We start from the raw sequence: 14,208 nt of genomic DNA, 5'->3' as shown, positions 1-14,208 counted from the left end.
AATAAGAAGGGGAACCACACAGCCCCCCTTCTTAAAAAAATAAAATAAATAAAAGACTGGCATCGTGCCGGAGGCCATGCCCCCTCCATGCAGCACTCTGCAAACGCGCCCCCAACAGGCATCTCCAGTATGCGCCAGGGAGCTGCGCTGCAGACAGGTGTTCTGAGGCCAAGCCCCTTTTTACACCTCTCTGCAACGCAGCTCTGTGGCGCTTACTGGAGGTACCTAGTGGTCTAGTGTGACCCTAGGGACCCTTAGGATTCAAGGGGACTTAATCTCTCAACTTAGAACAGCCACAGGGCGCGTTTACACAGTGGTGAAGGGAGGGGACGGGGCCTGAGGTGACGTGTGCAAACACGCACCATGGCACGTTTTAAATTGGGGATATAATTTCCCTTCAATACTGAGGGCCCCTGGGGGCTAACTAGCCCACCAAGTGCTTCCAGTAAGCGCCACTGAGCTGCATTGCAGAGAGGTGGTCCAGGCCGTGCCACTTTTTACACCTCTCTGCAACGCAGCTCTGTGGCACTTACTGGAGGTACCTAGTGGGCTAGTTGGACCCTAGGGACCCTCAGGACTCAAATGAACTTAATCTCCCAACTAAAAACGGACACAGGGCGTGTTTACACAATGGTGAAAGGAGGGGACGGGGCCTGAGTTAACGTGTGCAAAAACGCCCTGTGGCCTGTTTTAAGAGGTAGTTTTAATCCCCATGCCCTATTATATACTAGGGGCTTATAGAGGAGGTAAGGCTAATCACAGGGGGACCCCAACGCATAATGTTCCCTAGTGTATGTAGGTGTTTTCACTGTATTCTAAGTGTCTTTTAACATAGCACTGGCTCTAGGACTGGTTAGTCAGACTCAGTTACCACCAGTATCCGTCTGAAAAAGTTGAGGGTACAGGATGATTTTGCAACAAGGCTTCTTTCTGCTCTTCTTTTTGTTCTTTCTGCACGTTATCCTTCTTCCTGCACTTATCTTTGTATTTGAGGACTTCTGTTGCTTCTTTCTGCACTTCTTTTGTTTCTTTCTGTGCATTTTTTCTTCTTTCTTCACATGTCCTATCTCTGTAGGCATAGTTAGAAATTAGCATTTAAAAAACCTTTGAAATTAACAGAAAAAACCATAGGTTTCAGGCACGTTATAGTTAGGAATTAGCATTTAAAAAACCTCAGAAATTCACTGAAAAAACCATAGGTTTCAGGGGTGTTATAGTTAGCTGGACTTTTCACTTGTACAAAACCATTGAAATTCCCCCGTTATAGTTAGTTCAGCTAACTATAACTCGCGCGCCCGCAATGCACTGCTGATGACGTCACATATTACATCACTTATGACATGGTCAGCGACATCACTCATGACATCACTGATGACATCTCAAATGACATCACTGATGACATCACTGATGACATCATCCTTGTGATAGAGTGGCAGACCTCCTCTCACCCTAATATAACCTTTGATACACACATTCAAAAATAGAGACTAAAATTTTCAAAACAATGGACATACCAATACCAGTTACAACAACCTCTTCAGTAATTCTAAGATCCACATACACATCCACTCATTCACCAACAGTCCAATACAGTCACTCATACATGTACTCACTCATCATATGTACTCATACACCTATACATCCTGTTACACAATGCCACTCATCCATAGAGTTACTCACACACATAGTCACTCATGCTAATAAAGAATCAAACATACATTTACTTGCATATACAGTTATACACACACCACCACACTTACTTCTACGGAAACTTACACATACTTAGTCTTTTAAACAATCACTTATAGAAACACATACTTATTCATACAGGAACTCTTTCAATCTCTCACTCTCACATATACTCACATATATACACCAATAGTCACATATACTAGTTTAAAACATATGTAGTTACTCATAAAGACACTATTGAGACAGTCATTCACTCACTAACACACCCATACACACACTCATCCACCCATACAGTCCTGCACACATACTGTGTTCAACACATACAAACAGTGAGTCACTCATTCATGCACCTATGCACTACATAATACCCCCACCGAACCATGCAGACACTCAGACTGATACTCAAAAAACCAACTAATAACCTATATAGACACCCATGTAGCTACTCACCAACCCATGCAGCCACTTATACACAAAGTGAGAGACTGATACAGATATTTACATATTTAAACATTACTCACTAAGCCATGTATTCACTATGATACACTTAATCAGTCAGTTACACAATCAATTTTTCAAAAACAAATCATCCATTTAGACACTTATATACCCATTTATTCTTCCATCGACCTTGAGATATACATATATAAAACATATTTAATTTTCAGAATAACACACATTCACTGGATGATGTCATCAGTGATGTCATCAGTGATGTCATTTGAGATGTCATCAGTGATGTCATGAGTGATGTCGCTGACCATGTCATGAGTGATGTAATATGTGACGTCATCAGCAGTGCATTGCGGGCGCGCGAGTTATAGTTAGCTGAACTAACTATAACGGGGGAATTTCAATGGTTTTGTACAAGTGAAAAGTCCAGCTAACTATAACACCCCTGAAACCTATGGTTTTTTCAGTGAATATATATATATATCCCAGCTAATAAAGTCTGGAGGGAGCATGGACTCTTCAGGGCGGTCTTGGCGCTGGGGGCGAACAACCGCCATAAAATTCCAACAAAACTCCAATTCAACTGAAAAGAAGCATGCCAGTCGTCAGGGATAAAATTTCACTTTTACTCCATAGAGAAACAGCCTCATTCAAATTCCTTTTGCGTTTCAGCTAACATCGGTGGCCTTGATCACAGGTGAGCTGCTTACACGAAATTGCGGCGTGACTGTGTGCTTTATACGCCTCCTTTGGAATACGAATGCCTTCACGTAGTCCCAACTTACTGCAATTCCCACAATGTACTTTGAATGTAAAGTCTCACTGACCTCTAGTGTTTTCACTGCTATTCATTTCCCATCATAGTATTAAAATATCAGGTATTTCCGTAGTGCAACCTGTAACATAATGAGTTCATTCAAAGCAATGTTCATTTGCTCAATATTCATAAGGCTGTTGCTATTTTCAATTTTACATAGTGCCTGAAGTCCAAACGTGAAGGGCAGATGTGCCTCACGGTGTTTACCAAAATCTCTTAGCTAGAATACTCCATGTTATTTACTGTTTGGAACACTTCGGGCGGGTCCCGCTCCTTTAAAATCAATCCCAGCTAATAAGGTCCGCAGGGAGCATGGACCTCTTCAGGGCAGACTTGGCGCTGGGGGCGGACAACCTCCATACAATTTCAACAAAACCCGGGGGCGGGACCTGATATGACAAGTGTTCAAACACACCCCCTGGCGCGTTGTAAATTGAGGGATTAAGTCCCCTTGAATCCTGAGGGTCCTTGGGGGCCAACTAGCCCACCAGGTACCTCCAGTAAGTGGTCCAAGGCCCGCCCCTTTTTACACCACTCTGCAAACGTGCCCTGTGGTGCACCGCTGGTAGTGCAATCCATGCCAAGCATGGCGTGGCTAGCACTGTGCTAATCCAATGCCTAAAACCTTTGATAGAAAAGCAGATATTTGAGGTGAGCAAATTTAGAGTGTCGCTGGTGTTGAGGGTGCTCTATACAGGAGCTGCCATCCACCTAAACTTGGGAACTACACAGAGTTCTTTGCTTCTTTTTTGCATACTTTATGTGTCACTCTATGCCTGCAAGGGTATTGTTTTGACTTATACTAGGTGCTCCCTTGTGTCTGGGCAATATTAAACCTCTCTGAAGAGCTGTAATGACAGCAAAACAAGTGTCAGGGGTTGCTTTTATTCATTTCATGTCAGCTTGGATGGTATTTTACTAATCCAAAGCTGTAATATTGTGCCTGGAGTGGTAAATGTCATCAGTAATCTTATTAGAGATGTCATCTGTGATGTCAAATCAAATCAAATCAAATCTTTATTTCGGTTATTGCTAACCATAAAAGACATACATAAAATAAACAATTCATTGTTACAGAGACACCAACCATTTTAGTGCAAGAAAAATATTGCTATTTAAAATATAGAAACAGAGCGAGGGGCATGGTTTCACTGGTCCAAACAGTTTCTCAATCTAATACATAGTTTTAAAAATTCCTTCATTTGGAGAACACTGTCACTGTGCAAAAGCTGCAAGTACAAAAGAGCCGGTCTGATTTGTTTAAAATCAAGTTTTTTTAAAAGAGTCACTAAATATAATTTGCGAGGAAATTCATAAAATTTACATAAAAAGATAAAATGCAGCATATCCTGCGGAGACTTTCCGTCGCAGCCGCAGGGCGCTGGCAATTTGTTAAAAATGTCACCTTTGGGTCTAATAAGCAGATGATGAAATTGGTTAAACCTAAATCTGGTCAGTAAAAATTTCTCATGTGAAGAAAAAGACCCTTCCAAATATGGTTCGATGGCCAAGGTAGTCTTAAGCATAACAAATTTTCTCACACTTGGTTTCTGTAGCTCTATGTCTTCTCTTGTAGTCCTCTTATCACACAGAAATAAATGTTTTATTTGCTCCAGATCTCCCCTGATAATTGATTGTGGATTAGAAAAAAGATCAGGGCGACCAAGTTTGTCAAAATTTGTTTTTAAATAGCTTAACCAAGGAGAACTCAATGCCTTGTCCAGTGACATAAAGTCCTTAATGATTAAATGTGTTAGGGGTATGTTCTCATTTAACCAAATTTTAAGCCAAAACATCAAAGGGCGTAAGGAGAGCAAGTCGCATATATATTGGGACCCCAACTCCTCATGGACGGTAAAATTAGCTGTACCAGATGGGACACACAATAAACGCTTCATAAAACGATTTTCAACAATCTGTAAATGCTCTCCATTAACATACCCCCAAAGTTCGCTACCATAGGATACAGTCGCCACAGACTTAGCATTGTACAATTTCAACATTGCACAGATAGGCTTTTTTCCCAATTTAGTTGCGAAATTAAATATTGATGCATTAACCCTCACCATTTCACCTTTTTTCTTTACAAGATGGGGTTCCCAATTTAATTTTGTATCAAAGAGAACTCCTAGGTAACAAAATGTTTTAGTTGAGGGTATTATTTCTCCACCAATCCTAAATTGGAAGGGTTTTCTTGGTTGCTGACCAACTTGTAACACAAAGGATTTAGAATTATTTACCAAGAGGTCTCTATCTCTCATGAATGTATTAAAAGCTGTTAATAATGATGTCATCAGTGATGTAACTGACCATGTTATGAGTGATGTAATATGCGACGTCATAAGCAGTGGGCGAGTTATAGTTACTATAATGGATTAATTTCTCTGGCTTTGTACGAGTGAAATGTCAGCCTAACCATAACGTTTCTGAAACCTGTGGTTTTTTCAGTGAATATCTAAGGTTTTTTTTTTGTTTTTTGCTAATTCCTAAGTATAATGTCCCTCAAACCTGTGGTTTTTTCAGTGAATTTCTAAGTTATTTAAATGCCAATTTATAATTATGCCTACATTGGTAGGACATGTACAGAAAGAGGAAGAAAGATACAGAAAGAAGGAAGAGGACTGCAGAAAGAGGCAAGTGAGGTACAGAAAGAGGAAGAAAGGTGCAGAAAGAAGCAAGAAAAATGCAGAATGAGACAACAGAAGTCCAGAAAGAGGAAGAAATATGCAGTGAGAACCAAGAGAAGTGCAGAAAGAAACAACAGAGGTGCAGAAAGAGGCCTACTTCGACTGTACCTTTCCATAGACTCATATAAAGTAGCCTGATCACTAATCCTTCTCCCAAGATGTCTTAAACCTCACTTTAATCTTGATGGTTCACTATTCATCGACTGCTCAGAATGTTAGGCCTACCAAATGTAAAACAGCAATCCTAACTATATCACTGTTGTAAGTCTCACCAAGTTTGTAAAGTTATGCATGCCTGTGTCTGTGCTTTTACCTAGTGACAAGTTACATAAAAATAAACATACTGAGGAAATATGAATTTTATGATCAGTTATGTCCCCTATCTTAGACCCCAACGGCTCCATGTGCATGCTACAAGTACATGTATGTTCCCTCCAGTTCCAGTTATGAAGACGCAAATACATGTGCGTCCACCGTCAACATGTCCTCTTTCAGATCCGCCATGAATGGGTCAGATATTCCATTCCTAAGTATGAAAGGCCACCGACTTTATGTGGGTCACTTTCCACATTTTACAGATTCAGGCGAGTAGGCCCTGAATTCTACCATCAAGCCTTTTCCTGCCTTCTGCCTCTGAAAGCTCCAGTCCGAGCCCGCATCTGTATCCATGAACTTTGTCCTACTCCCTGCGCGGCTAACGGTGCCTGATCCGGCCTGTTGCCTGCCAAAAAACTGTATTTCACCTTCAAGATTATCTGCTTCGCTCCTCATACGATGCATTCCTGTCTAGTAGTTTAGGTAAACATTCTTCCAGCTACCGAGCAAAGGGCCAGGCCTCACTGTCCTCATGCAAGTAATTCATAGCCCTGTTACTATGGAAGATTCCTGCCCCCTCGCATTTCATGTAGACACTTAGACGCTTGTACACGCACTAACAGTCAGTATAGAATAGATTCTGTCCGAGAGACCTTTCCTTTTGGATAATACAGTTCTTTAAACATAAGATATTAGATATGATTTGGGATTAGGTTGACATGACCCCTCAGACTTCTGTCTCCACATGTAGAGCTAAATGTCAAGTCCCCTTCACCCTCTAGTTGCACGTCAATCACACGTCATGCGGCTGCGCACGCATCTCTGCCAAGTATTTCTGCTGACATTGCAGGATTCTCTTATGGATCCACCCACTTGTGACATCATGTTTAATGACGTTTCTAGTTACGCCTATATGTACGCCTTTTTCATTACGTATGTGTATTGTTATCTGTATTATCAGCTGTTACGCCTCCTGCATCTGTCTTAATGTAATGCTTTTCATATAAATATCTTTACTTGTCAATAATGTATTGCCTTTCCTTCCTGAACCCTCGTGGTGATGGAATTTGATGCCTATGGTTCGAACCATAATTCCTTTGTAGAGGAATAAAGCCTTTCAGAACCTCTAATACCACGGATTCTGCCTCTTATTTTGACTGAGTTATTCTTACTAGACTTTACCGCATAAAAAATAGTACAGGTAATTAAATATTTACCACATAAATTGGCGCCCGAACAGGGACACTTTCTCATCTCACGCGCCGGAGGTGCGTTGCAGGCCCGGTCTCCTGCCACAGCTGGACGGACAAAACGCGTACCCGCAGGATTTCCTGTATCTCCCTCCGGCCAAGCGGGGGTGACTGAGGCTGCGATCAACACCCAGACGAGGCGGTGAGAAGTGCGAAGTATCCCGACCAGAGCCTAGCTGAGAGAGCAAGATCCGAGGTATACAGAGGCCCACCAGGTTCCGAAGTTCCGAGTCGAGTCGAGTCCAGTCCGGTCCAGTTCAGTTCAGTTCCGAGGCCTTCCGTTCCACGCTACCCGGTGAGTACCGTTGCCGGGGAGGCATTTAGACGTGCACATTGGTTGTGCCGGTCAAGACGGGTTTGGGTACACAAATCCGGTCTGCACTGTTTCAGCAGTGTATCTGTACTGTTTAGCAGTATATCTAGTATGTTTTGCATATAATTCAGTATTATCTAGTGTTAGTATTATGTCAGTAACTGATTGAGGAAGGTACCCGAGTAAAAACCAGGTTCCGAAGTTCCGAGTCGAGTCGAGTCCAGTCCGGTCCAGTTCAGTTCAGTTCCGAGGCCTTCCGTTCCACGCTACCCGGTGAGTACCGTTGCCGGGGAGGCATTTAGACGTGCACATTGGTTGTGCCGGTCAAGACGGGTTTGGGTACACAAATCCGGTCTGCACTGTTTCAGCAGTGTATCTGTACTGTTTAGCAGTATATCTAGTATGTTTTGCATATAATTCAGTATTATCTAGTGTTAGTATTATGTCAGTAACTAGTTTTCTATTAGTTATTATCGTTCGTTAACTGTTAAATGTTAAATGTTTTAATACGTTCTACATATTGTGGTGTGAATGATTGTTCATTATTGTGTTTTATTGTATTAAGTGTGTTCAAGATCAAGTAATAAGGTCTAAAAATGCCGCTCTTTTCAAAATTAAGACAGATCAAAACCAGAAAAGGGGTACTCGAAGAAGCTGTTCCCATTCCACCTAGGGACACTCCAGGATACTTTATGTATCATAAACATGGCCTAGACGCCGTATTATTTCTTGATTTATGGGTGGATTACACCAAAGATTTACCAGAAAGTCAGAGATGGCCCACAGCTGGGACCTGGGATGCAGATTGCATCATGAGAGTAGAAGAAGAATTATGGAAAAATAAAGCCAGACAGTCACAGAAAGATGCCATTGAATTATGTCGTAAAGAATCATATAGACGTACAGAAAAAGCGCTCAGACAGGAAGAGAAAAGTAGGGAGAATTCGAATAAAGCCCGAGAAAATATATTAATTGAGGAAGGTACCCGAGTAAAAACAGAACAAGTAGACAGACAACGAAACACTCTTATGAATGGTATGTATCCTCTTCTGGCCGAAGGGTTACCTCAGGCCACCCCGGAAATACCGAAAAACTTGACACCTCCATTACTCCCGATAAAAGCACATCCCAAAACAGCAAAAGACGTTTTCCTTTCTTCCTATTTAGATGATGTAGCTCCTGAATATGCTAATGCTCCGCCACACACACCGCCCACCGATGGTGCTCAACGCCAAGATCATCCGTCTATCTCCCCGCAACAACAAACTCCTACGCACATTCCCACAGGTCCATCTGCTTCTACCGCTTTTCCTACCTCTACAGTTTCTATCTTACATCCAACAAATCCTTTCGTGCCTAGCACCTCAGGCGGTGCGACAGGAGGTGCGACAGAAATTTTTGCCACGCCACCCCGAGGAAATAAACTATCCCTTAGAGATTTAGCATACGAACGTACACCCCAACTAGCAACTTCCGACATGTTTAAAGAGCATCTAGTGGATTGTAGATACGATCCTGTGCCCGGTAGACGGGACGGTATGCTGCTGTCATCACTACGTATACGACGAGCTTCAAGGTATTTAGCGACGCTACCAGGAATGGTGGCACATTTAGACAATATCTATCACTTTGTCCAAACAGGGCGAGGCCCTGAAAGTATTGACGAAGCAATGGAATACCAGAAAGTGGATGTACAGAGACAACTGTTACGTTTCTTCATAAACTGTGTGATCAGAAACCAAGACAGGCCTGAGGTAGAGCAGAAGGAAATGCAAGTACTTACCAGATGGGGTCAGAATATATCAGAAGGGAAACACGATAAACAGACATGTATAGTAGTTATGAGCCGAAAGATCCGCAAAGAAGTAGAACGAATACATGAAGAAAGATTAGGGACAGACCAACATGAATCAGAGGGAGAGGAAGACGAAGAATCAGAAATGCCCACAGGACACTTAGAAACGATGGCTTATGTAGGTAAAGGAAGATATTTTAATAATACCAGATGCTTTAATGATCCGATACATCCGGTACGTCCAGAATGTAACAGAAATTTTCAAGCCCTCATGTTAAATACAAGGTCTCTTGAACACCTATTCCAAGCTGCTGATAAATTACTCCGAGACCGAAGGGGGTACCATATGCTCGATTCCATGGATGAACAAGAATTAGCCAGGTCAGCAGTACAATGGGCTGACAGTCCCGGCAAATACAGTGAAGATGAACTAGCACACACGTTTCTGAACCTTACCCCATACGAACAGCGTTTAGCTGGTATATACATGATTCAGCACCTCCTTATATTATATAAAACCCAACACTCCGATCCTGGACCCCTACCTGACCTATTGACAGAATTACTCACGAATAAATGGAGAGGTTCAGGTACTGATCTAATTAAAGAAATTCTAGAATTTCGAAACCGGTATATAGTTTTCGTATGCCCAGAACATGTTCCAGTTCCCACTATGGGAAGAAAAATGTATCACATAGATAGACAGAATCCCTTACGCGAAGTACACCCAATCAGAGGTGAAGATAATATCTTTAAACGCGTGTTTGTGTACACGCCTATAACTAAAATTGAATTATTAGAAATGAAGAAAGTAGTACCCAGCCATGACAAGGATCCAGCAGGTTTCCACCGTGAGATAAAAGACATGTTACTCATGGGAGAGTATACCTACCCCGACATTATGAAAATATTAAAAGTGTTAATGCCTGCCGGTGTTTACGAGAAACTAAAAGAAAAGGAATGGGAGGTGGGAGACCAAAAGATAGATTGGACAGCATTAGAAAACGAAGAAAAGGCCCGAGCTGCAGGATCAGGGCTTGGGGAAAAGACTACAGCACTACCAGGATTACTAGTGCAGGTACTGCCACGTTTATTAACTACGAAAAAGGAGGACTGGGGTGCAATCTCAGCCTGTAAGCAAAAGCAAGATGAAGACACTAGTGATTTCTATTCTCGATTTGAAAAATGTTTTGGTATAAATAGTGGCATAAAAGCAAGTAGCGAGTCATATCCACATCTGTTTGTGACAAAATTAGTTGAAAATTCCCTACCACAAGTTAAGAATAGAGTATTGAAATTTGAGAGTACCTGGCAAGGTAACACCCCGTCACAGATGTTACAGATGTTACAATATCACCACAATAGAATTAGAGAAGAACAAGAACATGAACAAAGACGTATGAAAGACACGAAAATGAAAATGCTTGTGGCTCAGTCAGTTCCAGCTGATGGCCATAAAAAGGGTGATTCCGCAGGTCCGACGAAAGGGACATGCAACTATTGTAAACAACAAGGTCATTATATACACGATTGTCCAGTTCTGAAACATAATATCGCCACGGGTAGAACCCAGGAAAGACCACGTCCACCTAGACAGGATCAGAACCAACCACAAATCCCTCAGCATGCACAATCTAGGCCAGCTCCGCAACAGGCAGCTCCACAACAGACCGTAGCAACACCACAAGCGCAGCCTATTGCTGCAACACAAGCAACGACACAACAGATGTACCAGTATGCACAAACTGATTATCCCGATTATCAGCGATACACATGAAATAGCCTAGAGAGGGAAGTTGGCTTACCCCTTATCGAGGTTCCTGTAGATCAAGAGGGACCTTATGTACATAGTGAACTACTAGGGGAAGACAGAAAGTTTTTACTTGATACAGGGGCAAGCAGAACAACTATACGACGCAGTGAAGTTCCAGGGGCACCCCTCTCAGGCTCACAGAATATTTCCCTTGGATTCTCAGGAAAGCCTATCATTAATGAAGTAACGCAACCCCTTCCACTTACGGTTGGTCCATTGACACGAACTACAGATTTATTGCTTACGAAATCATGTCCAGAAAACTTGTTAGGTATAAAAACATTGAAAGCTCTAGGAGCTATAATATGTTGTTCTCCGGAAGGAGTACGATTATTTTTACGTGACTTCAAAGGTCACTACGTGTCCAGAGACATGGATCACCGATTGCAGAATTTACCTATACATTTATAGGCACAAGGCCCTACTGATGTTGGTTGCATGAACATTACACCATATCGAGTGACGCTAAAAACAGGAGTGGTACTACCACGAATGCGACAATACAAATTACCACCAGATGCTGTTGTGGCTTTGCTGCAAATCATTGACAAACTCATTGCACAAGGAGTGGTTGTAGAAACCGACTCCAATGTATGTAATTCCCCGATAATTCCGATTCTTAAAAGAACGGATCCAAAGGCACCACCAGTATATCGATTAGTTATTGATCTGCGCGAATTAAATAAATGTATTGTACCACAATACCCTGTGGTCCCAGATATCTCTTCATTATTAACAGCTATTGATTCAGAAGCAACGTTCTTTACTGTAATTGATCTCAAGAATGCTTTCTTTAGCGTCCCAATAGATCCGGAAAGTCAATATTTGTTCGGATTCAGTTTAAATGGACGAAGTTTTAAATTCACACGCGCTCCTCAAGGATTCACAGAAAGCCCCAGCATCTATAGCCAAGCACTGAAACGAGAACTTGACAGTATCCACATGCCAGTTAACACTGCCTTGCTTCAATATGTCGATGATCTGCTGATCACCGCCCGAAGCGAACCTGAATGTGAAAAAGCGTCACTGACGGTTTTAAAATTTCTGGCTGACAAGGGGCACAAGGTGTCCCCTTCTAAGCTGCAATTCTGTGTCCAGCAAGTTGTTTACCTTGGGCACTTGCTGTCCAAGGAGGGAAGACAGCTTACACCCGACCGCATCCAGTTAATTGCTAACATGCCACCACCCAAGACACAAAAGGAGGTGCGGGCTTTTATAGGTCTCACTTCATACTGTAGGCAGTGGATCCCTCAATATGCATTTCTAGCAAACCCACTCATCCAGTTGACAACACAGGAGGCAGCCACATCGACTGTCCTCCCTTGGACTCAAGAACACACGCAAACCTTTGAAAGCTTAAAGAAAGCTTTATGTCAAGCACCTGTTTTAGCAACACCATGTTACAGTAAGCCTTTTACACTCTTTGTTACAGAACGCGAAGGTACTGCCTTGTCAGTACTCACTCAGGAACAAGCAGGATCACATAAACCATGTGCTTATTTCTCTAGTACATTAGATCCAGTAGCTCAGGCTCTTCCTGCGTGCCTGAAATCAGTGGCAGCAACAGCTTTAGCAATAAGACAAAGCGATGCCATAGTGTTAGGACATCAATTGACAGTACAAGTACCACACGCAGTAGAGGTTCTCTTGAACCGCACACAAACACAACACTTGACTATAGCAAGACTCACCGGTTATGAATTAACATTGTTTCAGCCACACATAGAAATCAGACGCTGTAATACATTAAATCCTGCCACACTTTTGCCAGTAAATGGAACAGATCCATTAGCACATGATTGTATTGAAGTCATTACTATCACGACGAAACCCAGACAAGACTTGACAGATATCCCTTTATCAGATCCGGACCTGACATTGTATGTAGATGGTTCATGTATGAGAACAAGTACAGGAGAGTTAGTGGCCGCTTACGCAGTCACAACAGACACTGAAGTCATTGAAACAAATTGTATTAACACTTTGTCAGCTCAAGCAGCAGAGCTCATCGCTCTGACACAAGCCTGTATTCAAGCCACAAATAAGAAAGTCAACATATACACAGATTCACGTTATGCATTCGGAGTCGTCCATGACTTCGGCGTACTGTGGCGAGAGAGAGGTTATTTAACTTCTCACGGTGCCCACATCCAACACGGACCCCTCATTCAAGCTCTATTAGACGCAATTCATCTACCTACTGCAATATCGATTATGAAATGCAAGGCCCATACGAAAGTTACCGATATCATTTCTCAGGGTAACGACCTAGCTGACAGAACAGCTAAACAGACTGCTCAGACCCAGACTCATACAACTGACACGACAAAGACAATAGTTCCGACACCAACACATTGCATGACAGTTAAGGATCCCGCCCTTGATGTAATTGACATACAGACACATGCTACACCAGAAGAAATAAAGAAATGGACTGAATTAGGAGGGATCCAAACGGATCAAGGATGGATGACGAAGGGAAAATCTATATGGTTTCTTCCCGACTCCATGGTTCAAGTCATCATTAACACAATACATAGTCCAGCGCACCTAGGACAAAAAGCTATGCTAGACAGCATTCAACACATTTGGTTCAACAAGCACTTGCGAGCAGCAGCCAAACAGAAAGTACGTACCTGTATGATATGTTGTCAGTTTAATCCAGGTAAAAGCATTCCCGTAGAGCAGGGTGGATTTCAACCTCCCGATCACCCTTTTGAAGTCCTTCAGATGGATTATATCCAGATGGAATGATGTCGAGGATTCAAATATGTTCTCGTAGTTGTCTGTTCTCTTTCCCGTTGGACAGAAGCCTACCCGGTTTCAGATTACACTGCCCCGACTACTGCCAAACAGCTAGTTCGAGAATTCTTCCCACGATACGGTTTACCACGTGTTGTATACTCAGATAACGGCCAGCCATTCTCATCCGAACTAATGAAACACGTTTCACTTCTGTTAGGTTACCAATGGAAATTCCACTGTGTCCGACATCCCGAGGCAGCAGGTCTCGTGGAACGCCATAATCAAACTCTGAAAATTAGATTGTCCAAAATATGTAGAGAAAAAGGTG

The sequence above is a fragment of the Triturus cristatus genome, chromosome 4_2, assembly GCF_964204655.1.
Source record: "Triturus cristatus chromosome 4_2, aTriCri1.1, whole genome shotgun sequence".
Taxonomy (NCBI): Eukaryota; Metazoa; Chordata; class Amphibia; order Caudata; family Salamandridae; genus Triturus; species Triturus cristatus.
The sequence above is the reverse complement of the archived record's forward strand: the minus strand, read 5'-3'. Positions refer to the sequence as shown.